This window comes from Ambystoma mexicanum, chromosome 9 (assembly GCF_040938575.1).
Source record: "Ambystoma mexicanum isolate Mex_15411 chromosome 9, UKY_AmexF1_1, whole genome shotgun sequence".
In the NCBI taxonomy this organism is placed as follows: domain Eukaryota; kingdom Metazoa; phylum Chordata; class Amphibia; order Caudata; family Ambystomatidae; genus Ambystoma; species Ambystoma mexicanum.
The window spans coordinates 1,489,054,925-1,489,079,826 of NC_090931.1; the positions used below are offsets into that span (position 1 = coordinate 1,489,054,925).

Below are 24,902 nucleotides of genomic sequence, written 5' to 3' on the forward strand. Positions count from 1 at the left end.
AAAAAACCCTTGAACCAAGGCCTGGCCACAGTCGCTACTCTAGTCGTGCAGTTACCTCAGGAATATCAAGAATTCCAGGATGTTTTCCAAAAGGAACAGGCAAACACCCTACCACCTGACAGATGATACGATTGTCAAATCGATCTCATACCCGGTGCACAAACTCCATGTAGTAGGATCTACGTCCTTACGGAACCCGAAAACCTTCACCTATGACAATACGTGGACCAATACCTTGCTAATGGATTCATTCGTCCATCCAAGTCCCCTGCATCTTCAGCTTTGTTCTTCGTGCCTAAAAAGGAAGGTGACCTCAGAACGTGCATAGGCTACCCCGCATTAAATCAGATCACGGTTAAGAACCGATACCCATTGCCTCTGATCCCCGAATTACTAGACCAAGTAAAGGACGCTTGCATCTACACTAAATTAGATCTCCGAGGGGCATATAGTCTGGTACGTGTAAAGAAAGGCGACGAATGGAAGACTGCTTTTCGCACTAAGTATGGGTTATTCGAATGCCAGGTGATGCCCTTCGGGTTGTGCAATGCACCAGAAGCCTTCCAGGTTTTTATGAACGATGTCCTTCGTGAACTCATTGACGTCTGTGTTGTTGTATACATAGACGATATTCTAGTGTACTCCTCTTCAGAGTCAGAACATGTGAAGTACGTTCGTGCAGTCCTCGAGAAACTACGCCAGCACAAGTTATATGCAAAATTGGAGAAATGCGTTTTTCATGCTACGGAAGTTGAATTCCTTGGATTTATCCTGACTCCAAAAGGAGTCCGAATGGACTCTAGAAAGGTGGATGAAATCCTCAAGTGGCCATCACCCAGCTCAGTTAAAGGGGTACAAAGCATGCTCGGATTTGCTCATTTCTACCGCAGATTCATTCCGGATTTCTCACATGTTCTACACCCTATCACAGCACTTTTGCGAAAAAACAAACGCTTCTTGTGGACTGAAGAAGCTGAAAAGGCCTTCCAAGAGCTGAAAGCGAAATTCACGTCTGCACCGGTCTTAAAGCATCCACGCCCCGAACTTCCATACATAGTTGAAACTGATGCATCCAGTTTAGCCATGGGAGCTGTCCTGTCCCAGAAGGATCCTGAAACCGGTCAACTTCACCGAGTAGCATTTTGGTCCAGAAAGTTCTCGGCACCCGAGTTAAACTATGCGGTTACCGATAAAGAATTATTAGCCATCAAATTCGCCTTCAAGGCTTGGCGGCATTATCTTCTCGGTGCCAGGCATACCATTACGGTAATCACCGATCACCGGAACTTGCAGTATTTAAAAACAGCCAAGGCCCAATCGTCGCATCAACTTTGATGGGCATTGTTCTTTGCCGAGTTCGATTTCATGATCACTTATCGACCAGGTTGTAAAAATGGCAAGGCAGATGCCTTATCCTGAATAGGGGTGGGAGAAGCATATGCGAACCCGGAACCGGTGCCTATAATTTCAGAACAAAGAATTCTTGGCATAACCACTATACATACACTAGAGGATATTCAAGTAAAGATCCAACAACTCTTCGATCCAACAGCCCTGCAGGACTGGGTGAAGAAAGGCTCGGAATACTCAGTCATCAATGACCTACCTTATTATCAAGGGCGACTATTTCTACCACACAAGGAACTACAAGAACTAGTCATCTCAATTATCATGACACCCTGATGGAAGGACACCCAGGTATCGCAAAAACTGAAGCTAAAATTAAGAGACAATTCTGGTGGCCCACCTGGCGAAAAGACGTAAAATCATTTGTAATGTCTTGTGGCATTTGCGCCCAAAACAAAAGTCAGAAGAAAAAACCAGATGGCCTCTTACAACCTTTGGCTATTCCACCTACACCATGGCACACCTTATCGTTAGACTTTATTACAGATCTACCTCCATGTAATGGATTTAACACCATTCTAGTTATTGTGGATCTTTTTTCCAAGATGGCTTTATTCCTCTAAAGGGATTACCTTTTGCTTCAATTCTGGCCAAGGAGTTCCTCGAAAACATTGTTCGAATACACGGATTTCCTTCCGTATTGGTCTCTGACCGACGTAGTCAATTCATTTCACATTTTTGGAAGAAATGTTGTCAACTGGCGCAAATCGACGTGAGGTTATCAACCAGTCACCATCCCCAGACCGATGGTCAGACGGAGAGGACCAACCAGACCCTTGGACAGTACCTACGTTGCATGCTACACCAGACCGAAAGTAATTGGAAAGATATTTTATGGATTTCCGAGTATGCATACAATAACTCTGTACATTCAGGAACCGGACAAAGCCCCTTTTATACCATATATGGACATCACCCTCGAACCTCAGAACTAGATTCGCCTCAGCATTTAGAAATGCCTGCAGTTAGTCATTTGCATTCTACTATTACACAAGCCTTTAAAGAGGCAACAGAACATTTGAAACAAGCAAAAGAGAAATATAAGAAAAATGCTGATCAACATAGAAGTGAAACTCCACAATACCAGATTGGGGATCAAGTTTGGCTGGCTACAAAACACATACCCCTGAAGGGAACTCAGACTTTTAACCCTAGATATTTGGGACCTTACACTATTAAGGCCATTATCAACCCGGTAGCAGTCAAATTGGAATTACCCTCTAATATGCGCATTCATCCTGTCTTTCATGTTTCACTTTTAAAACCAGTTCAACCAGGAACAAGATTAACCAAACCACCCGACCCCATCTTGATAGATGGAGAACCTGAATTTGAGGTAAAACATATCCTGGACTCCAAGATGGTTAAATCAAAACTTTTTTATTTAATCGATTGGAAGGGCTACGGACCACAAGAAAGGTCATGGGAACCTAGTGTCCACGTCCATGCACCTCGGTTGGTGAAAAGATTCCATCGGTACTTCCCAGACAAACCAGGGCCCAGGGGAAGAACAACTTTAGGAGGGGCCTTGGGGGGGGGGGGGTGGAGTGCTGTCATGATGCCTACCACCAGGCATCTGGACCAAGCCTATCAGCCCCAGGAGTAGGCATCTAGACAGTTAGTAAAACCTCAGCAGCCCTGGCTAGGGGCTATCTGGGTTCAGTCCTGGCGCCTTAGGCGCCAGGCTCATAGTAGGAATCAGTCCTGGCGCCTAAGGCGCCAGGCTCATAGTCATTACTTACCTCAGGCAGACCATGCTGCAAATGACTCTAATCCAACATGAAGCCTGAAAGGGACTATTTTTCTACAGGGACTATTTTTTACTCAGGTGTGGTTCTAGGGACTTCTTACCTGGGACTACTTTTGAGGCTATTTAAACCACGCCCGACCAGCAACACACGCTTCACGTTATTCTGCATCCAGCAGCATAACACTCACCGTGCCTGCAGCCTGCATCCAGTCTTCTGCCACGCCCGCCTCGAATCCGGAGCTCCTAAAACAAAGAGGAAAGAAAGGGATAAGGTTAGAAAACAAACTTATTTCTATTCCACACCTGATTCTGGATCCATCGCGTCTCTGGACCTGTAAAGAACATCATTTCTGCAAGCGCCGCACCTCCAGCTGCAGCGCCGCACCATACTCACCAGTCTTCACAGCATCCTTCGGGTCGGTGCTGCGTCCATCATTTCTTCGCCGAACTTCGGCACCTAGGAGGCAAAATAAAACCACAAGGTGAGCCGAGGGAACCAACAAATATAAATCTTACCACCATAGACTTACCCGATTTACCACCGGAGGCATCCTTTTGTGACTCTCCATATTTTCACGTGCTGCATCTGTAAACAGAGACAAAACAACAAGTTTTCCACGTGCAACATTTACCGGACAGCGCCGGGTAATACAGACTCTTACCTGAGCGCCACCAGCTGCCACAAGAGCATCTTTTCACGAGCCAGCTGCAAGGCAAGAAAGGAAGGGGGGGGAACAAGGGTAAACATCGGACATATTGAACTCTATGAACTTAATACTTACTGGTCCTCACCAGGAACCTCAGAGTCAATACTCTCCTGAACTCTCCCGAGCCTTCAAACCAGTGAAGTAACTGGAATCGACGCGCCCCTGCAAATCCACGCAGGATGGAGAGCGCATCTTTCAAGAATATAAGGTGAGATTGCTGTGAGGGCATTTCGGAGGTGATTAGTTGAGGAGGTGCCATCACTTTAATACACAAGTGGCTAAATTCATCTCTCCACTTGCAGGAGAATATTTCTACGGGTTAAGCAGACAAGATTAGGAGGGCAGATCCAGTCAGTCATCGCTGCACTATGCATCACGTGGGTGGAGACCGCAGCTGTCCGGGTGCCAGTGAGCGTAACAGTGTGACCCGAGACAGGGGGGACCATGAGCTGGGCAAAGACAGGCAACACAGAGCGACATCGCTTTCAGAATCAAGGATGCGCTCTGAGATCTGCCTGTCACTCCAATGGCACATCCCCGAGATGAAGAGTTTGCAGGTGGCCTGAAACTGCCTATTAAGGAAAAGCAAGGGGAAAGAGCATGAAAGAAAAAGGTTGTACAACTTATGAACCACTAAATTGTCACTAATCCAACTTCTGTAAAATAGGCATCCTTAGAGGTATATGAATTTAATTAATAATGTAATGCTATGTAGTGTTTGATGAGTAGTATTTTTTGGTTATTTATTTTTCTAGATTTCCATAATCCATCAGAATGTGAATGCTAACGTAGTTGAAATATTATTAATGTTAAAAACCTCTCGATGCAATCTCTAGATATGCAGTGAAGCACGTTTATGCATTTACTAAAATTCTGAATGCTTTGAATAAAGAAATCTCAACAATAACAAAAGAAAGATTAGCATCAGTTTGAGGATGTTTAAATGAAATGTTACTCTACTGATCAGTGCAATATTAAATATTTTCTTCAATACTTGCAAAGGTTTCGAAATTGCCAGGAGCTACAATTGACTGCTCAGGCAAGTGGTGCCCAATTCCGACCCCTTGTTGTACAATCGCAGCTGATGCTCAAGGAAGTTTGATCCAGCGATCACATTTATAAAACTCAGGCTAAGCATAAGTGGTTCCTTTCACTACTGCAAACATTTTCAGGCAAATGTATTATGCAGGTACCAATAATACTAACCAGCATTCAAACCAGATTGACATTGTTAATTTAAAGTTGGTGTTAATAAAACTCAGATTAGCACTAAACCTGAGGTAGCACCTGGTCCGAATTGACAGTTTTATTTCTTGTGATAGTAGTTACTTATAACTTCACAAACGTTTAAATAAAACACATCAAATAGAAATACTAAGCAGTTCATATTGCAAATAATTATTCTGAAAACCTGTCATAACCTAATAAGAAATTACTTATCAAAAATGGTATTAATCACTTTCCAAATGTGCATCAGTGCAAACGTTAACAAGGCAGATCGCTCTGAATTACAGCAAGCCCACAATTGGCCCAAAATAAACCAATCAAGGTTATGTACATAATTGTTTAGTTCGTACATTTTTTATAGTTGAGTCTGCAGATCCAAACGAGAATCTGAATGCAGAAATTTGACAGGAGAATTCACGCTTACAATTTTAAGTAAGTCAGTAAATCTTGTTTCTGCAGCCCTGGATCGGATATCATGGAATCTTTGCTGTAAAAATGTTTTGCAGGGGTATCTATCTAGCAGGTGCTGGAGTAAGTTTCGACCCTGTGGAAGGAAATATGTCCCAGAGGAGTAGCGAGTACCCCTTTGCAGATGGAAATGACCAAACATGGCTGCTGGTTCCATGGACCTCTGCGGAGGATTTATACAAAGTTTTGCGTCATCCTTTTAGTTTTGGGGACAACTTGCTGCCCCACATGCAATTCTCCTACTTTCTCTACTGACTGAACATGTCTGGAGACCATGCCCAATAGGTACCGACCTTAAGACAATACTATGTAACATTCTCTCTCCACAGTATGGGAGGGCATTGATTAGGTCATATGCAATATTCTTTACTAGGTCATCGTCAGTATGTGCTAATAAGGAAAATTATGGTTGGATCAGGAACCATAATAGGACAGGTTTAATATTTAATTCATAATGTACCTTCACATTATTTTAAGTGGCAAAATACGTACTTCTACATTTCCTTCTCCAGAGACTCATCCTATAGTGTGATGCCTTTCCACAGACTATTGACAGTTTGTCCTTGACTTCCTACAATCTAGTTTTACCATCCAGTTTCCACATGACCCCATGTGGTGACATGTGCTTCGGTGCATGTAAATAATAGGCAACATATCTGTATACTGGACATGTGAACACTGGTGCGTACTGTCACTGGGCGTGTGGGATTGGCCATCATTGGTTCCGGGAAACGCGCCTGTAAAACTACACTGTTGATAGCTGACATTGCAAAGATGAGGAGAGAACTGTCAGACAACATGTTTGCCTGGAATATTATGGTATCTCTCCTGCATGTAATATGCCCATGTTAGATAATTAGTCAAGTTAATATTTTGCCTGAGCAACAGTTAGAATTGTGTGGTTCCCGAAGGAATCGTGGACTAGGCAAGGGAAAAACAAGGAAATGATCATTCGATATTAATCATATAAGTTATAGTGCTATTTCGAAAGGACTGGTTCTCATAAATAATATCCAAACCGAAATGTAAACCAGATTACATATAAGAACACTGTGATTACATACGATTGTAAAATATATTGTTCCAAATACTAACATGCCCTTGGAACAAATACCAATTGTAACATTTCCTCTGGATGCACAAGTACACAAGCAGCCAAATGATCTCTAGAAGTTCATGTATCAGAAATAACGTTTAGATATCGCACCTTTTCACAGAAACTTCATGAACATTTTATGGAACACTAATCTGTCTCAATAAATCCTATTACAGGAATGAATACTGTGGACGTACATCATATGAGATTTAGAGATAAATACCATGCAAGCCGTATCCACTCTTATCATAGCACAATCTCATCTTTATAGATCTAATATTCAGAACCAACCTGCTAAATATCACTACAACAAAAGAAGTACAAATATCTGGTACACTTTATTTTAAAAAAAACAGGGTAGCCTCCCAACTCACTTTATGCACAGTGCCAAGGTGTTCAAATGCAAGATGCAGGCAGGACGGGATAGTTCTAGGCTTCTAGTAATTCATCTATGTGCGATAGTCTTTGTGACTGAATATAGGTGAAAAAAACTAGACAGTTTTAAAAGGGGTTTTGTTTTGTGACTCCATTTGTATCAAAAGAAGGCTCTTATTTGGGTAAATAACTGTGTTGTCCTTTCTCGTGCAAATGTGCCAATCACAGTTACTATCACCAAACAATAGCAGTCATTAACCCTTACATGAGCGATTGTACTAGACAGTGGTTGGTCCAACTAGTCATTTACATTGTAAAATATACTGATTATCATCAATGGTATGATGCCGGCTGCATCTTACCCATAACAACTCAATGATGGTGGGGGGCCTGCAAAACCTCCATTTGCGTGAGACGTGTCGTGCTTATCACATAAATGGGGGGGGGGGGGTTGGGGAGTACGGTGCCAACATTTCTTGAAAGAGGGTTTACTACAAAAAGGAATGACAACTGGACAGGCAGCAGTGGGCGAGATCACCTGCCCAGCCTTGATTTGAATAGGGGAATGTGCTGTCAGCATCCACGTGGGGCTGGGGGACATTGTACCAGCGGTATTGGCATGAGAGCGTGAGTCCATGTGATGCCTGCCTATCAATCACTGTCAAGGATTTTGCAGATTTGTGGGCAGCGAGAACGAAGGCATCCATCTGCATGCCTGTCCACACGCAGCAGTTTCTACATCAGCCTTGTTTTATTTCATTTACTTTTCTATGAGTAGGCAGGGCTCGGCCTGTGTTTTGAACGTGCAGTGGCTTACAATGTCTGCCAATCTAGCCATGTAGCACAAGCCCTGCCTGACCCATCCACCCAGCTTATATGCCAATTCATGTATGATCAGTGATACTGACCTGTGATTAACCCTTTCCCCAACTAAGAGGTTGTGGGGCCCAACATTTCCAGCTCCACTCCTAAACAGGCCTCATGCACAGAAGCACGTATGTGTAAAGGAAGCATCAGATGGGTCCTTGTGTTATAAAGCAGACAGCCCCGGATATTTGTTTTGTCCTTCAATTAAAATGAGGTATGTAGCTAAAGTGCTTATCACATGTCTGACTGGGCCGTAAATCACTAAGATGAGTCCATCTTTGCACTAACAGTAGTACAGATATCACTAGAATTTCACTTATATGCTTTAACCTGCTAGCCACTCCTATCGTAACCGAGCTCCTGCAACCGACCCCGACTACTTTGCCTTATCCCTCAGCATTTTCCTTCCGCTACCACTAGCCCGGCTCTGAACCCTGTTGGTTCCCTATCACCACTTTGGCCTTACCCAGACTGCCTCCTCTGTGACCACCTTGGCTCTCAGTATTCTACTTCCTCCACCACTACTTCAGTCTCTGCTGCTTCTGCCTCTGATCCGAAGATTCCATAACCATTTTCGACTGCCTCTGCTTTAATTTATTTAATTACTTATACTGCCCCACATGCCCGTGGGCCTCAGAGTTGTGTGCTCTCACCGCCCAACTCTGCTGGTAGTCAGCTCAAATTCACTACTCTGCTGCTCGCCATCTCCACCCACCATCTACTATCACTACTTGTTCCAAACTTTGCCAACGAGGGGTCCCCTTCTGCCCAGAAACGTGATCCTTCTAGTGAAGGGGTATTCACATCCTTGGATGCTCTCTCTGGTTGGTGGTGTTGATTGCCGGTTCTGTCAACTGAGGTGAGCAACTGGCAATACAAGATCAGGAACCAAGGAGGAAGGGCACCAATATCCCACCTAACCATTGTGACTCTTAAGGTACTACCTTGACACTCCTCACGTCATCCATTTTGACACTGCAAGTGTTGCCGTAAAATGGCTCGGATGCTGCAGTAGCAGATAAAGCTCTAGCCTGATTTGGGGGCAGGAGGTTGCTCTGTGGAATTGTCCATGAACTAGATTAGCCTTATTTCATATAAAACTGTCCTAAGATTCTTTGTTTCTTCTATACCACTCATCAAGAAAGTCTGGCCAAGTCATTTAAGACATGAAAACTGGCTGACCAGTTCAACCAGTACTAGTTAGGCCGTAAACTAGGATTTTCACATATACAATAAATGATGGCCCCCGAGAGTATGACTAGGCTGCAAGACCCTCTTGGTTCATGATCCCAACTTTAGAATTGACCCCCCTGCAGTCTGTCTGTCTGTCTGTATGACTGATTATCACAGGAGCTTGAGAAAGGCTGTGCACTGCCCTCTAGACCCACAATATCCCTCACGTCAGTCAACCTTCTCGGTCATAGTTGAAGCACCAAGATCCCCCTCCCGAGGTTGCAGACGAGTGCATCACTTTGAATTAACAAAACAAAATAAGTTCATAAATGATTAGGATGGCCCTGCATCCATAATAACACCAGTCAATACATCACTAGACTAGCACTGTAGTCATGCAAATAGCAGTCCATTAATCAATAAGATGGCCCTGTGTTATCATTGTCCCATGCTTTCATATTAACATCGGAACACGAATCACTGGTATGGCCCTAAATGCATTATACCATTGGTCCATAAATCACTCGGATGGCCCTGCGTCCGTTTTAAGAATGGATTCATAAAGCATCAATATGGCCCTATATGCTTATTAACATTAGCTAATATAGCTCTTGAATGCCCCTGTGTTTTAGTAATTGTGCAGTATTTGCAGGTGCAGTGTGGGTACATCTGTTTTCAGTTGGGATCACTTCTCCAGCTCCCCTATTGGTGTAAGAGTTAAAAGGAGTGAGGTGGGACAGAATCCCAGATACAGCACAAACGATGACAGCAAAGCTCCACAGAAGACCCACTCAATCTGTCTCCTTGAGAGATTTCCTCCAGGACCACCCAGTCTATTTCTACAAACAGCGGAGGGTTTCCTACCTAAGCAGAAACACGATCAAGCGGCAGGGGCTTGCTCGGAGGGTGAGAACATGGAGATAATGCAGTGAGCCGGGTCCGTGCTCCTCCTCCTCTGCACCAGGCTGGACAAAGAGACTATGACAGCTTTTGCTGCTCGTGCTGTCTCTGCCGTCAGCGACCCGGAAGAGGAATCCCTACACATCACCGTGCTGTCTCTGCTGTCACTGACCCGGAAGAGGAAACCCTCCACATCATCACCGCTGGCAACGGGTGGCGCGCGCCCTCTGCTGGATGATGACGTGACTCTTTCCTGCAAGTTCCGGGATAATTTATACAGACAATTGTGACAAGAAAGCGTGAAGAGGGAATTATTCCCCGGAGTCACAGACATAAATACTCTGAAAACACATCTTCAAGTGCAATAGCTCAGACTTCGCCCCTCTACTAGTAAACAACTTACCCTTTCATTTGAGAAGCATTGCAATTTTTTGAGTGCCAAACCAGAGAATTACCGGTAGACGCCCGAAGATCTTACTCTGTACCTTTTAATGTGAAAATAACATTCAACCTCGTTACAAGTATGGGGTGTGGTCAAAATGGTGGTACAGTGGCAGTAATTCTGTTACCACCACTTTACCACTGTATAAATACACTGCTGTGATATCCTTCCCAATCTCTGTCTCTCTGACCAAGTGGGGAAGATGTGAGGGTCAATCGGCATACAGCTCGCAGGAGCGCAATGAAGACACGACCAGTGGGCAATGGTGTAGGATCTGCTCTGCCCCGTTTCCGGTGCACGCCGTCTTTATTTCTTTTATCTACTCCCTTTCCTCTCCTCTCATGGGGCAGGTTTCCCCACACTCACGTGAAAAAAGTCAGGCTTAACACCACAAGTGCCATACCATAGATGCCAACCCTACGGATTTAGCATAGCTCTCAACTCACCCGCTTTTGGCGGGTGTCACCCGCCTTGCAAAGGGCTGTTTCACCCGCCAAGCCTCCTGCACGCCCATTAATTCCAATGGGCGTCTCACCCGCCAAAAACAAAATCTGGTGATTTCACCCGCCTTTGTGATACAAATGGTTGAGAGCTATGGATTTAGGTACCATTTTGGTACCAGATCCTACCGCTAATTTCAGACACATGTTGGTTCATGACTCCACGGGCTGCTGCCTCCAAGTCCAGCCCCAGAGCAAGCAACGGCAGAGCGAGTCTTGTTCAGCCCGTGTTAGGAGGCCTATTAGTGTAAAGGCATTTATGAAGCTCCTGTAACTGACATGTTGTGACTCTGCCACACGCACGTGTGCAGAGGACTTTAGGCCATCACTTGGGCAATGTGAAGCCACACATTCCAATCCTGCAAGACAGCTGTCTCTGTGTGTAGTGCTGCATTCACAGTGCAGCCCACAGAAATAATCATTCCACAGGGTGTGGGGTCTGTGAGGACCTCTTAGTTCTGTCAAGATAATTTGGTGTTTCACATACGTAGTTATGAGTTCAGATTGACCGTTTAAAATCTTGCCCTTAGTGTGTATTGCAAGCTCCAGTGAATAGCGTAATGTCCAAAAGACACAATTAATACACCCTTCTTAAGCCAGAGTAGGACTGCCTTTTCAGCCCAAGACTGCAAAATTGTTTTAAATCATATTTAGAAATATTTCCCACGTATGCAGCAGGTACCAAAAATACACCATCCATCTAGTCACCTAGTAATAACTGCAATCACACAACTGAATGATGTTCATTTTTTATCAACCTCTGAACAATGAAAAACAGTCAAACCAACACCTGAAGGCATGCAGAGCTCTCTGCAGCCAGTGCATTCACCACATGATCTATCTTATCAGCATCAAAATGTAACTTCCTAGAAGCCCTTTAGGATACCTCAAATTATTTATTCTTTTCAACAATTGCAACTAAACAACCGTTTTCCTGAAGGTTCCCTGAAGTGTGGGTCTAGACTTGCAAGTGATGGGTGGAGTCACAGATGGGTCTAAGTGGAGGCCGCAGGAAGCTTCAGGTTCCATTATCTATATGCTGTTAAAGTGCATTTTTACAAACATATCGCAAATTCATTTTTTAGCGCTCACAGTTCATAACCTTTCATTGACAAACTAAATTACAAAGCTTATTTAGAGTACACTATGTAAGGGCAGTGACTTCACTGTTAGTTTAAGTTCCACGAAACGTGCCCCCTACAACACCTTCAGCCACGATTTATAATAACCATCTACAATAAGGGGGCAACTCAACGGTTGAATGCATGAATCGTGTGAACCCCTTGTCATGTGACATGTTCAGCCATGCCAAGCTTATTAGCAAAAACACGTGCCTTGTAGTTTTGCATTTTTCATTATTGCACAGATGTCCTGCAAGGCACTGACTAAATAAACACGACCGATGTTAGCGTGACAAATAGCATTGTGCCAGGCACTATGCAAGGAAACAAAAGATTCAGGCCCTCACACTTTAAAAACAGAATCATTGTGTAGCATTTCGAGGCAAAGGGATATTTAACACAGTTCTTCAAAACGCCAGGAAACGGGTGATAACTGTAGCACAGGACAGTCATCTGGAAACATGAATCTAACAGAATAGGATCATAAATAATTACCTATTACTCACCCTCGATTAATTGAAACTTTTTCTTGTTTGCCAACAGTACAAATGAAGCCATAGGTTCCATGGATAACTGACAGTACAATGCAAAAGTAATCGACTGAAATGATAACATACCAAACAGTGACAGGCAACAAAATGTGGAATATGTCAAAAATTCTTCACAAACAGGTCCATGCAGTCATACCGGCCAACCCTAAACTGCATTTTTAATTATTCCTGCTTTTCACAGATTTTAATAATAGATCTTACAATGCTTGTTATATACAAAGGTCACTCAGACGTGCCTACATTTGTAGCTGTAGGTGAATGAACTGTGGAGTGCACGTTGAAAGGAGGTGTTAAAGGCAGACACAAGAAGGTGATAACAGAATCCTGTATAACCTGATACATTCTTTACATCATTGTCATCCCACTCTGCACACTCAAGAGTACAGTAATCTACTGCCTGGTTTCCAATCATAGTCGGTGTTTCAGTTATCTACAATTACAATAACGAACAATGAATCTTTTAAAAGTACTATTTGCTGGTTCACAGGTGGAATAAAGGGATATGGTTATTTTCCCCTGGTTTTGACTTATTTCTGGTAGGAAATTTTCTTGCAGGGACTGCCAGGCTCAGATTAACCTTCTCTGAACAAAATGGCATGCTATGTCATTGAGCCGAAGGTCATGTGATGCCATTCTCTGTGATATCATCAATAGACTAATTATTATTTTTGAAGCTTAAATAAAATCCTACCTCTTTTTGGCCAAATAATGTTGGCAAGTATGCCATCCTCATAGCTCTCAACCTTTTCGGTGCAATGGGTGGGCGAAAACAGAAGGTATGCATTTTGGCGAGGGAGAGCACGTGGAATTATATGGACGTTTTAGGGACTTGGGTGAGTGAATGGATTCTATGGCGGATGACATGTGCCAGAAGCGTGTGAGTTGAGAGGTCTGCATACTACGAGTTTCAGCAATCAGGTGGAGGATGTTGCTCCAGCAAAATGTAAGAGGTAAATTATCCCCTTACCCACCAAAAATCGCCAGAATTACTGCAGCTAAAAATGTCCTCATGGAGTCCTATGTTCTCCAAAAATGGGCACTAGCACCACTGAACATGCCACCACCTGCGACCCCGTGGTATCGCCACAGGACCAAGTGGCAGTAACAGTAAACAAGTTACGCAGTCATTTCATGAATTTACCGCCATATTACTGCCAAATCGTAATGAGGTCTGCTGTACTTTGGTGTGACATGCATGTATCATAGGCAGCAGTAGGGCTGACAAATTCTGGAAGAAAATGAAGAACACATCATGTATACTATGTCATTGTAACCTAAGATATGCGCCCAGATGCCTTTGGGCCAGGCGGGCTATACAAATAAATAAAATACAAAAAAAATACAAATGTCTGCTCAGAACAAGTTCTTAAAATCGCACAATTGCATGCTAAAGTGTTTTTTTACTCATCAAACACTATTGTCGTAGAGCAAAACACATCCACAGTGTATAACTCTAGGACCCTTTTATATTTCCGAGTTGTGAGTGAGAACCTGATTGGGCGCTGCAACTCATGTTAACAAGATCAGGGTTGCAATATCTACAGAGGCTATATACCAAATGAGGCTTTAGAACAGGAATCCTGGGATGAAATGAAATGGTGTGCCTACACCTCCCTTTATTGGGTGAAACTAGGAAAAGCCCTTTAAATAAATGAATCTGTATTCCCATTCACAAATGCCATGCTACTCAATCGTTATAAGCCAAATAGTAATTGAAATTCAAAAATAGCAAGCCTGAATAGCAATTATAAACCAGCACACCAAGCTCAGATGGTGCCAGGTAACCTATCGGTAAAGTGGGGTGTGGTGCAGATTTGAAATGTGCTGCATTACATTTAATGCTTGACTCAGTCCTGTGCTTAACTATAGTGGGAACCCTGGTAGTGCCTGCCAGAATCAACCGTGTAGCTCACATGCTTGGAATAGGTCTAATCCGTTCAATGTGCGCATGCTCTAACCAAGATATATCCCCATGTAGGCGGTAAGAGGCAGCCTGCTTCATGTATTACTGTTCTGGATCGTATAAGCGAGATCAGTGTCCCACCTCCCTCGGCGAGACAGCTTCATTGTGTAATTTAGCCGAATTAGGCAGAACAGGCGCTTCCTGGGCCCTGAGAGAACTGTAGTCTAGACAAGATACTGCTGGCTCACTTTAATTGCCTCAATACGCGTCTGCTTCCCGCGCAAGGAGTCCCCGCCCTGTTGTGAGGATGTAGCTAAGACTTATGTGCCTCCCAGTGTGAACACTCTAAAATAGACAGGGGGCAATCTGATATATTTTAAACGGTTGTCATGGCATGTCGCCTGGAAAGCCCCTCCCCTAGAGATCTAAACCAATGACTTCCAGAGAAGGGGTGGGGTTGTTCCATACACTGTCTGGCTGCTGGGATCTGGGTATGTCCATGTTGCCCAATCCTCTTGATTTCTGCTTTGCTGATTACCATTGGATTATTGCTGGATGGTGAATTTCCCTGACAGGTGCAACTTATTCTAGTCAAAGAGAGGATGTTCAAGCCATTCTATGGCGGTGACTTTACACTCAAGAAAACAGCACACATGCCTCAGGAATCAGCACAGAAAGAGGTGTACAGAAGAGCACGCTCGCAGCAGCTTCCCAGCAATGCATGTTAGGAGGACCCATGCATCCAGGAGCAGATGTTGCAGCCTAACCGTCTGCAGGATTGCCTAGGCTAAATTAGAACACTACTACCTTAAAAGACACAGCCCGGTACTATTGGGCCACGGATCAGCGCGGCTCGCAAAACAAGTGATACACATGTTTGCCCTTGCCCGGACCACTATGGTAAGTGAACAAAGCAAGGGCATGCAGTGCCACAAGAAAGTGGACCTAAGTGGCAGAACAAAAAATGACATGTCCCCTCACGCCCCCCCCTTTTAAACATGTGGCCATGTATTTCAGGAGACTGCTGCCACGTAGACCCTAGGCAAGCAGGGGGAATCCCCAGAGAGTGGGAGCCACCTTAAACTGCAGAGCCCCAGCTGTGTATGTCATGCCACTGTCTAGAAGACTCATACCAGTGGCATGTTGGATCAAGAGCAATGACAGCTACCAGAGAAACGATGGTCTGAGCTGCGCCCAAACTAAGGGCGCCAGTACATTATGCAGCAAATGAGCCGCCTTCTCCTTCACCGACTGCATGGCACCTGCATGGCACCTGCAGCAGCAGCCAGGCACCATAGACTCTGCACCCAAAAGGATGTTATGCTGCTCTTCCACTTGCCTCACCTCATTTCGCACTTCCCTTAAATCCCTCCTCCTCCACTCCCCACCTTGATGCACCCCCCTGCCCTCTATACTCCCCCTGTTCTTTTCCCCCTCTTTTAATCCCTCTCTCCCTTCTACCTTTACTTTCTTCCTCCCCTCCTGTTACATTTATTCAATCCTTCCCCTGCCCCTCCCCCAACACTCCTGTTCCCACTCCACTCCCCCCCTCTGTCAATTGCTCTTTGCACTGTTTTGCTGAATGATTCAAGTTGTAATTTGCTCATAAAGTTATTGTTATTACTCTGTCCAATGTACAGTGACTTGGTGTAAAGCGCTCTATAAATCAATCAATCCAAATGCAATGTATGCCATCTGGATCTACGCCCCTTGGTATAAATGTCCCTGTATTGAAATGCATTGTTGCTCAACGTCGCTACTTAACATGCATTGTAAAGTAATACTGCTCAAAGGCCCAGCGCCATTTATTTATTTAATTGTTTTTTTATAAAGCGCCTAATACCGTTCCTGAGTTCGGTTTCTAAGCGCGGATTGAGGATTCGAACCTTGGTTGCTCTGCATGGTCTTGTCCGAAAACCGGCGTGTTACCCCTGTGGTAACCTCCGTTCATGTGCTTGATAAAAAGTCTTCAGCCCCCTCCTCCATCCCACCTCCTAACCCTCGCCAAGAGGCACGCACTGAAGTGAGCCATGGCCATTCTGTTTATTTGTTCAAAGGAAAAGCAAAGCTTTGGCAGACATTGGAAGCTCAGCTGTGCAAGCTAGAGAAGTGCTGCATATATTACGAGACCCTGCCCACAGGCGAGCTGCACAGAGACCCGTTTCTGACAAGACATCATGGTGCACATTTGTTTGGAATATGCACAACCATGTCTTACACTTTTTTGTTCAACTGCAGATGTTATATATGTTCGGCATTACAAGCTGCATGCCTATTTCATAAATGACTACAACCAGGTAACGTTATCACCCAAGCTCTTCTGGGTTCTATTGAAAGTAGTGCATTGCATTGGGCAGAATCTCAAGGGATGGGCGAACCCTCCCATTAAATGACAAAAGGGTGTACTAACAAAAAGAGCTGAACTAAATGCAAGCAAACTAAAAGGTGTTGATGAAACCACATGGAACTGGGGAGAATATACAAAGAGTAAAACGGGGAGAGCTGGGGAAGGAGAGGCCAGTTAAGGGGTTCGGCCCATTGGGCCAAATGAACATATATTGTAGACCATGAAAGATGGTTGTGGAACTTGCGTGCATATGTGTAAACGCTTGCAGGGTTCTTTCTGCCTTTCTACTTTACACAGTTGGTACAGGTTGTTACCATTCACCTAAAACCTTAAACTGCGGCCTGGTCTGCGGAGTGATTCAAAAGAAAGCATTCCGATATAATAAATACACCAGGCTGACTTTAGGCATACATACCCCAGCCTTTGTTCCACCTGTGTATGGGGCAGGCCTGCCCTGCAGTGACAGTCTGACCACACCATTGCACTGCACTCCTCATCCTCCTCACCCACTGCTCCCGCTGAGGCATCTTCTTACAGGAGGGCATGTTTCTTTAGACAGCGCTGTCAGCCTCCAACGCAACCCAGCAGTAGCAATCCACAATGTGACAAGACACTAGACCACACTGTAACTACAACTGCATGTGCCATTACAACCTTGTTCAATGTGGGATATATGACCAAAATACCATCGCATCCCTTGTGCTGAGACACGCGCTGGTGTGAATTGGTGTTAACTTTTATGTCTAATCCTCACATGATGCAAACACTCCGTTTTCTTGATTTGATATATTTTCTATCATAGAAATTGAATAAATGGGTGCTGCTCTCCCCTTTTCAAACCGCATTCTGCAAAGGACACAATACATCGAATAACATCAGTATGTTACAGAGTTTTATTGCGGCATGTAAGGGCAGAGATACTGAGAGACTGTATTTATGTTTTTTATTGATTTCATTAAAGCATTTGATACTGTTTTAAGACCTCTGCTCTGGGCCAAACAGGAAAGATGGGGCATTGACGCCACTTTACTCTATTTCATTAGAGCACTATACACAGAAACTGCAATGGCCGTTCGTGTTAATCAGGAGGGTGCGACCACTTCGGACATCCCGACCAACATTGGAGTTAAACAGGGCTGTGTATTGCCCCCATGCTGTACAATTTGTATGTCAGTGACATGGACAAGGCTATAAAGGCAGTTCGTAATTTTACTCCGCACATTCGTAAGATAGCGGTCCCCTGGGTTGTATACGCAGACAACACCATATTGATAGATCGCACCCCTATAGGACTGCAACGATTATTGACAGTGTTATCCATTTATGCCCAGGCAAATAATCTTAAAATCAATACTAGTAAGACAAAAGTACTAATTATTGGTGGGAAAATTAAGAAAGGTGCACCTGTTTGGTCGATTGATAACTCCAATTTAGAAATGGTTGACAGATATATATAATTATTTAGGATTTCCTATGTGTGCCTCACCCTCCAAGTTTTCTTTTCATAATCATATTCGATAAAAATTTGTAACAACATGTTTTTTATTCCAACATCTTATTCGAAAATGGGTGGATATAACATTGAGGGACTCATCTCCATATATCGCAAAAGCATAGTACCAAGTACATTACATGGTTTCTCCATTCTTCCACCATCAATAATTACTGGGATGAAAAAACTTGAAGGTAGGGGGGCGCTGTTGCGCACAGCTAAAATGGCCGCCTAGGTGAAGAGCTCTGGCTCGACTGAAATCCTTTTAAATATAAATCCTTCCAGAGTTGGGTTGACCGGCGTAAAATTGCAGAATTCTCCGTGGGAAGGTTCGCGGAAGGCATCCTGTGAAGGTGGAGCGCGTGGACCCTGGGACGGCGGAGATATCCGAAGCTACAGCTGCAGCGTCTGAAGAGCTGCAGCGCGGCCGCCTGCGGGCTCCGGGCGATTTCCACTTGAGTCCGTGGCGTGCAGCGCCAGGTCGGCCAGGTGGGGGAGGTGCAGCCCGCCAACACATCAGCGACGCTCCGTTTATTCTTCCCCCCGCCTGTGCGAAGACAGGCGTCCAGACCTTCCTACGCCGGGCACCGGGCCGGAAAAAAATCCTTCGAGGACACGCCGCGACGGCAACGTGCGCTCCTTTGGATCCTGGTTCCCCCCGCGGCTGAGTCCAGCTGGGACGTGGCTGGTGAAGTAAGTGATCTGCTTGGGGGGGGGATGGACGCCGGGGGCCGGTGCTGCTATACGGGATGCACCTCCCCCACCTGGCCGACCTGGCGCTGCACGCCACAGACTCAAGTGGAAATCGCCCGGAGCCCGCAGGCGGCCGCATACATCAGCCGGTGCTGCTATACGGGATGCACCTGTGACGGGCGTGTGGGGGCGAACGCTGCAGAACTGTGAGTGAAGCCCAGATACCGAGGGGCCGGCGAAGGAGTGGGGGGCGCTGTCATGATCTCTGCTTCCAAAAGGTCAGGGTTTTCCCAACTCCCTTGGAAGCAGATCCATAACCCAGGTTCCGAGTGCCAACCAGTCCCAATTGGGACCTTTTGGACCCAGTCCTGGCGCCAGTGGCACCAGGCTCATAAATATGCACAGTCCCAGCGCTGGAAGCTCCGGGCTCATAATGCTTGGGTGGATTTACCTGCAGCAGACCATGCTGCTTACTTGCCTGCCAGTTGAGTCTCTGATCCTCTTCTGTTTGGAACTACTTTTCCTGTTGGGTGGGGCAGGAGCCACTCCCTAGATTCAGAACAATGGAACTCTTCTGGAAAGCAGGAACTCTTTTCTTACCTAGGCGTGGCTGTGGAAGGAGACACCTAAGCACTACAGGAGGCTATTTAAACCACACCCGATGGATGAATCTTGCTTTGCGTTATTCTGCATCCTCAGCAGCAGAACGCTCATCGTGTCTTCTGCATCTGATCCTGGGCCTAAGGAAAAAGGCTTACCATTCTGAATCCAGTCTTCAGCAACACCTATAAAGACAAGAAAGAACAGGTTAGCATTACGGTCTTCAGTGACAGCTCTTCACTTACCTGGTCCATCGGCTGTCACCAACGCCTCGCGCTGCATTCCGGCATCTGAAAGACAAAGGCTTACCTACTCTTCGCACGCTCCGGAGGCCTTCGGCGCTGCATCCCGCATCTGAAAGACAAAACAAGGTGCGTTTAAAGACATTGGGGAACTTTAATACTCACGTGCCATTACTCCTTTCCACATCTAACCCAGTGGGTATTCCGGCACCCTGCAGCCGCCCCGAACTTGTACCTGCAAAATAAAAAGACAGTTAGAGCGCATCGTGAAGCAGGCAACAAGCGCTTACTTACGTGCTTCCAGGCGCTTCTATTCATCACACGGGCACCATCTTCAACTCACTTCAGCCCGCCATCCGCCATCGCCGGAACCCTGCAAAACAAGAGACATCATTACTAAAGACTTTAAAGACATTAGAATTACTCGAAACTTACAGTTCGTGCAGTAAACGACGGACAGCAGTCCTCTGAAGTCAAGAGGCCTGCTCCCCTTATCCAGTGAAGAAACTGGTTACAGCACCCTGCCTCGAGGCAGATGGAGAGCACGGCGTTCACTTACCTAAGGTGAGAGCGTTAACCTTTGGGGTTCTACAGGAGAAGAGAAAGGGAAGAAGAGAGAGACATTCAATAACCCAGTTCATTAATCCCACATTTTCTATCTGCAGACATCTTACCCTTCGAGCCAGACATACAGTGCACAGAGGTCCATCCCAAAGAGCCAGCCGTGTGTTACACATCACCTTTGAAGATACGGTATACGCCCAGTCAAGACCAGCGCCTCTACGGGAATCAGGTGAGCGTTACAGAACGCAAAGCCTACCACAAAACTCCCGTCCAGGCGCTATGGAAACCTCGGATACCGACCAGCTAGCCCAGTTACTTGGGGAACTAAGGGCAGAAGTGCATGCAGCCCGTCAGGAAACGAACGCTCTAAGAAGGGAACTGATTATTTCCAAGGAGCGAACAGATGATCTCGCTAGACAATTGCTACAGTCACAAGCCGGACAGACCCCGTTACCCGCATCTGGGGGAAATCTTCCTTCTACATCCTCTATGAATCCAGTGCAGATCAACCTACCTGGGAATGTACCTCTGGCTCCGCCCGAACGATTTTCTGGTGACCCAAAGAGGTTTGCAGTATTTATCAATCAGTGCCGGTTGCATTTCTTATGCCGGCCAGCAGCCTTTCCAACTGATCAAGCTAAAGTAGCTTTCGTGCTTTCGTACCTTAGTGGCAATGCGGCAGACTGGTCGATCCCTCTAGTAAATCAAGATGATCCGGTCCTCCATGATTTTCAAGCTTTTCAGCTCAGTATGGAAAAACTGTTCGCAAGACATTCACAGGGGCAGGCCTTGGACAATGAGCTTCTTTCGTTGCGACAAGGTAATCAAGACCTTTTGGCTTATATTGCGTCTTTCAACAGACTGATAGTGGAAACTCACTGGCCTGAGGACAAAAGGATTACGCTGTTTTATAGAGGTCTACGCGGAGAGCTCAAAGATGTGTTAGCCCAAGTAGTGAATCCCCCACAAGATTGTTCGGACTATATAGACTTAGTCGTTCAAATAGATCACAGACTGCAGAACAGGAAGGCCGATCGTTCCAAGTTTGATGCTCGAGTATTTTCCAAACCGCCAACTCCTTCCAAAGGAGTAGACTCCGGGGAACCCATGCAAATAGGGGGTCTGAAAGGTCCTCTAACACAAAAGGAGCGGGAAAGGAGAAAACAGTTGCAATTATGCCTCTATTGCGGAAACTCAGGGCACTTTCTTCGAGACTGTCCGGTGAAACCTGCCAAGAAGGCAGTAGGAGCTGCAGTTACCAAAGTTACAAACTCTGAGCAGGGAAACGACCTCGCCCGACAAGAATAGAGGTCCTCTTGCCGAGCGTGAAAACCAGTTCCGTGACCTCGCATTTCGTGATACCTATGGTCCTCATTAGCCCTGATAATCCGGATCGATTACATGCAATTGAAGCTTACGTCGACAGCGGTGCCATCGGCAATTATGTGGATCATGAAATGGTTTTGAGGATGAATCTAACTCTTTGTCCCAAGGCTGTAAAGGACGTCATTACTACGGTGGATGGTACGGAGATAGCCTCCGGGCCAGTAACGCATACCACTCAAGAAGTGACGCTAGTAAGTCAAGATGGACACCATGAGAAGATCATGTTCGATGTGATCAAGGCCCCTCAGTTTCAGATTATTCTAGGAATACCTTGGTTAGAGAAACACAATCCTCTGATCGATTGGCGAGCAAGAACGGTCCAGTTTCCAGAATGTGTCTCTACTTGTCACCCTCCACCTGGTGTTGCACTGGCAGCAATTTCTTCAGAGACTCCCCAGTTACCTCCCGAATACCTAGAATACCAAGATGTTTTCCGGAAGGATCAGGCTAACTCTCTACCTCCTCATAGGTCTTATGACTGCCAGATCGACCTGATACCTGGATCTACTCCTCCTTGTAGTAGAATTTATGCCCTCACCGAGCCTGAGAACCTTCACCTTCGACAATACCTGGATCAATACCTGGCAAATGGGTTTATTCGTCCTTCCAAGTCCCCTACTTCTTCAGCTTTGTTCTTCGTTCCAAAAAAGGAAGGAGACCTTAGAACTTGTATAGATTATCGCTCCCTGAACCAGATCACCGTTAAGAATAGATATCCGTTACCTTTGATCCCTGAACTCCTGGACCAAGTCAGAAAAGCATGCATATATACAAAGCTGGATCTTAGAGGAGCTTACCACTTGGTACGAGTAAAAGAGGGCGATGAATGGAAGACGGCCTTCCGCACCAAGTATGGGCTATTTGAATATCAGGTCATGCCCTTCGGACTTTGTAATGCCCCGGCCGCCTTTCAATATTTTATGAACGATGTCCTCAGAGAGCTCATAGATGTGTGTGTTGTTGTTTACATTGACGACATCCTCGTTTATTCTTCATCGGAATCTGAACATCGGAAACACGTGAAAATGGTCCTCGAAAGATTGCGTCAACACAAACTTTTCGCTAAGTTGGAAAAATGTGTTTTCAACGTGACTGAAGTTGAATTCTTGGGATTCATATTATCACCTGGCGGAGTGCGTATGGATTCAAAGAAGGTCGATGCAGTTCTCAAATGGCCATCACCATCCTCCGTAAAAGGTGTGCAAAGCATGTTAGGCTTCGCTAACTTTTACCGCAGGTTTATCCCCGAATTCTCTCGAATAGTCCAGCCCATCACTGCCTTGTTAAAGAAAAACAAACGTTTTGAATGGTCTACCGAGGCGGAACAAGCTTTCCAGGATTTGAAGACTAAATTTATCTCTGCACCAATCTTAAAACACCCTCGCCCCGAACTCCCCTACATCGTGGAAACTGATGCTTCAAGCCTTGCCATGGGGGCAGTTCTATCACAAAAGGACCCGGTAACCAATCAGTTGCATCCCGTGGCATTTTGGTCCCGCAAATTCTCGCCTCCTGAAATCAATTACACGATTACTGACAAGGAACTTCTGGCTATCAAGTCTGCCTTTAAGGCGTGGCGGCATTATCTGCTGGGGGCCCGACACACCGTTACTGTGATTACGGATCACCGAAACCTGCAATATTTGAAAACCGCAAAAGCCCAATCCTCTAGACAACTCCGTTGGGCATTATTCTTTGCCGAGTTTGACTTCATAATTACCTATCGACCTGGTACAAAAAACGGTAAAGCTGATGCCCTTTCTCGGATGGGAGTGGAAGAACACTTGATCAACCCTATACCTGTACCAATCATTCCCGAACAAAGAATTCTGGGTGTAATCGCCACAGAATCCATAGAGGAAGTTAAGGATAAAGCCAGGCAACTTGTAACTCCAGCAGACATACAGAATTGGCATCTGCAGGGAAAGGACTTTGCAGTAAAGGACAACTTATTGTATTTCCAAGAACGATTATACCTACCCAGCACAGATTTACAGAAAAAAGTAATCTCCTGTTATCACGATTCTTTAATGGAAGGACATCCCGGTATGGCCAAGACCTCAGAAAAGATCAAGTGCTACTTCTGGTGGCCGTCTTGGAAAAAAGATATCAGAGACTTTATAATGTCCTGTGGAGTATGCGCCCAAAACAAGAGTCAAAAGGAAAGACCAGCAGGCCTCTTACGCCCTATTGACATCCCACCTCGCCCTTGGCTTACGCTTTCTATGGACTTCATCACCGATCTACCTCCATGCTCCGGATACAATACGATTCTAGTAATCGTGGACTTATTCTCCAAGATGGCGCATTTCATTCCGCTCAAAGGCTTGCCAACAGCAGCAACTCTGGCCCGAGAATTTCTCGAAAACATCGTCCGACTGCACGGTTTTCCTTCGGTTCTAATTTCGGATCGAGGTAGTCAATTTATTTCTCATTTTTGGCGAAGTTGCTGTCGGTCGGCTCAAATTGATGTGAGACTATCGACCAGTCACCACCCTCAGACCGACGGACAAACCGAGAGGACCAATCAAACTCTGGAACAGTATTTACGCTGCATGCTGCAACAAACTGAAAAAACTTGGAAAGACATCCTTTGGATAGCCGAATATGCCTACAATAACTCTGTCCATTCGGGAACTGGGAAAACCCCGTTTTTTCTTTTGTACGGCAGTCACCCTCGAACCTCGGAGTTGGATCCCTTCCAAGATCTTGAAACACCAGCAGTAGACTGCATTCTACAATCACCCAAGCCTTTAAGGAAGCTGTTTCTCACCTTCAAAGGGCTAAAGAACAATACAAGAAAGGAGCAGATCAACATCGGAAGGAAGCCCCTCAATATCAAGTAGGGGATCAAGTCTGGTTATCCACCAAATATCTACCTCTAAAAGGGCCACGCACATTCAACCCAAGATACCTTGGTCCCTATTCCATCACTACCATAGTAAACCCAGTAGCGGTCAAGTTGGACTTGCCCCCGCACATGAAGATACATCCGGTCTTCCACGTCTCTCTATTAAAACCCGTGCAACCTCAAACCCGACTAACCAAATCTCCAAAATCTATCCTAGTTGATGGAGAACTCGAGTTTGAA

The 24,902-nt window shown here is 45.3% G+C and overlaps 1 protein-coding gene across 1 annotated transcript in view; it reads right to left on the reverse strand.

The window, feature by feature from the left end:
* Positions 1–10,078, reverse strand: part of LOC138489265 (zinc finger protein 135-like) — a 32,231-nt gene extending 22,153 nt beyond the window's left edge. The window contains exon 1 of the mRNA XM_069616960.1: positions 9,935–10,078. The gene's annotated coding sequence lies outside the window, so the exon portion shown is untranslated. The remainder of the gene's footprint in view (positions 1–9,934) is intronic.
* Between the last annotated feature and the right edge of the window lie 14,824 nt (positions 10,079–24,902).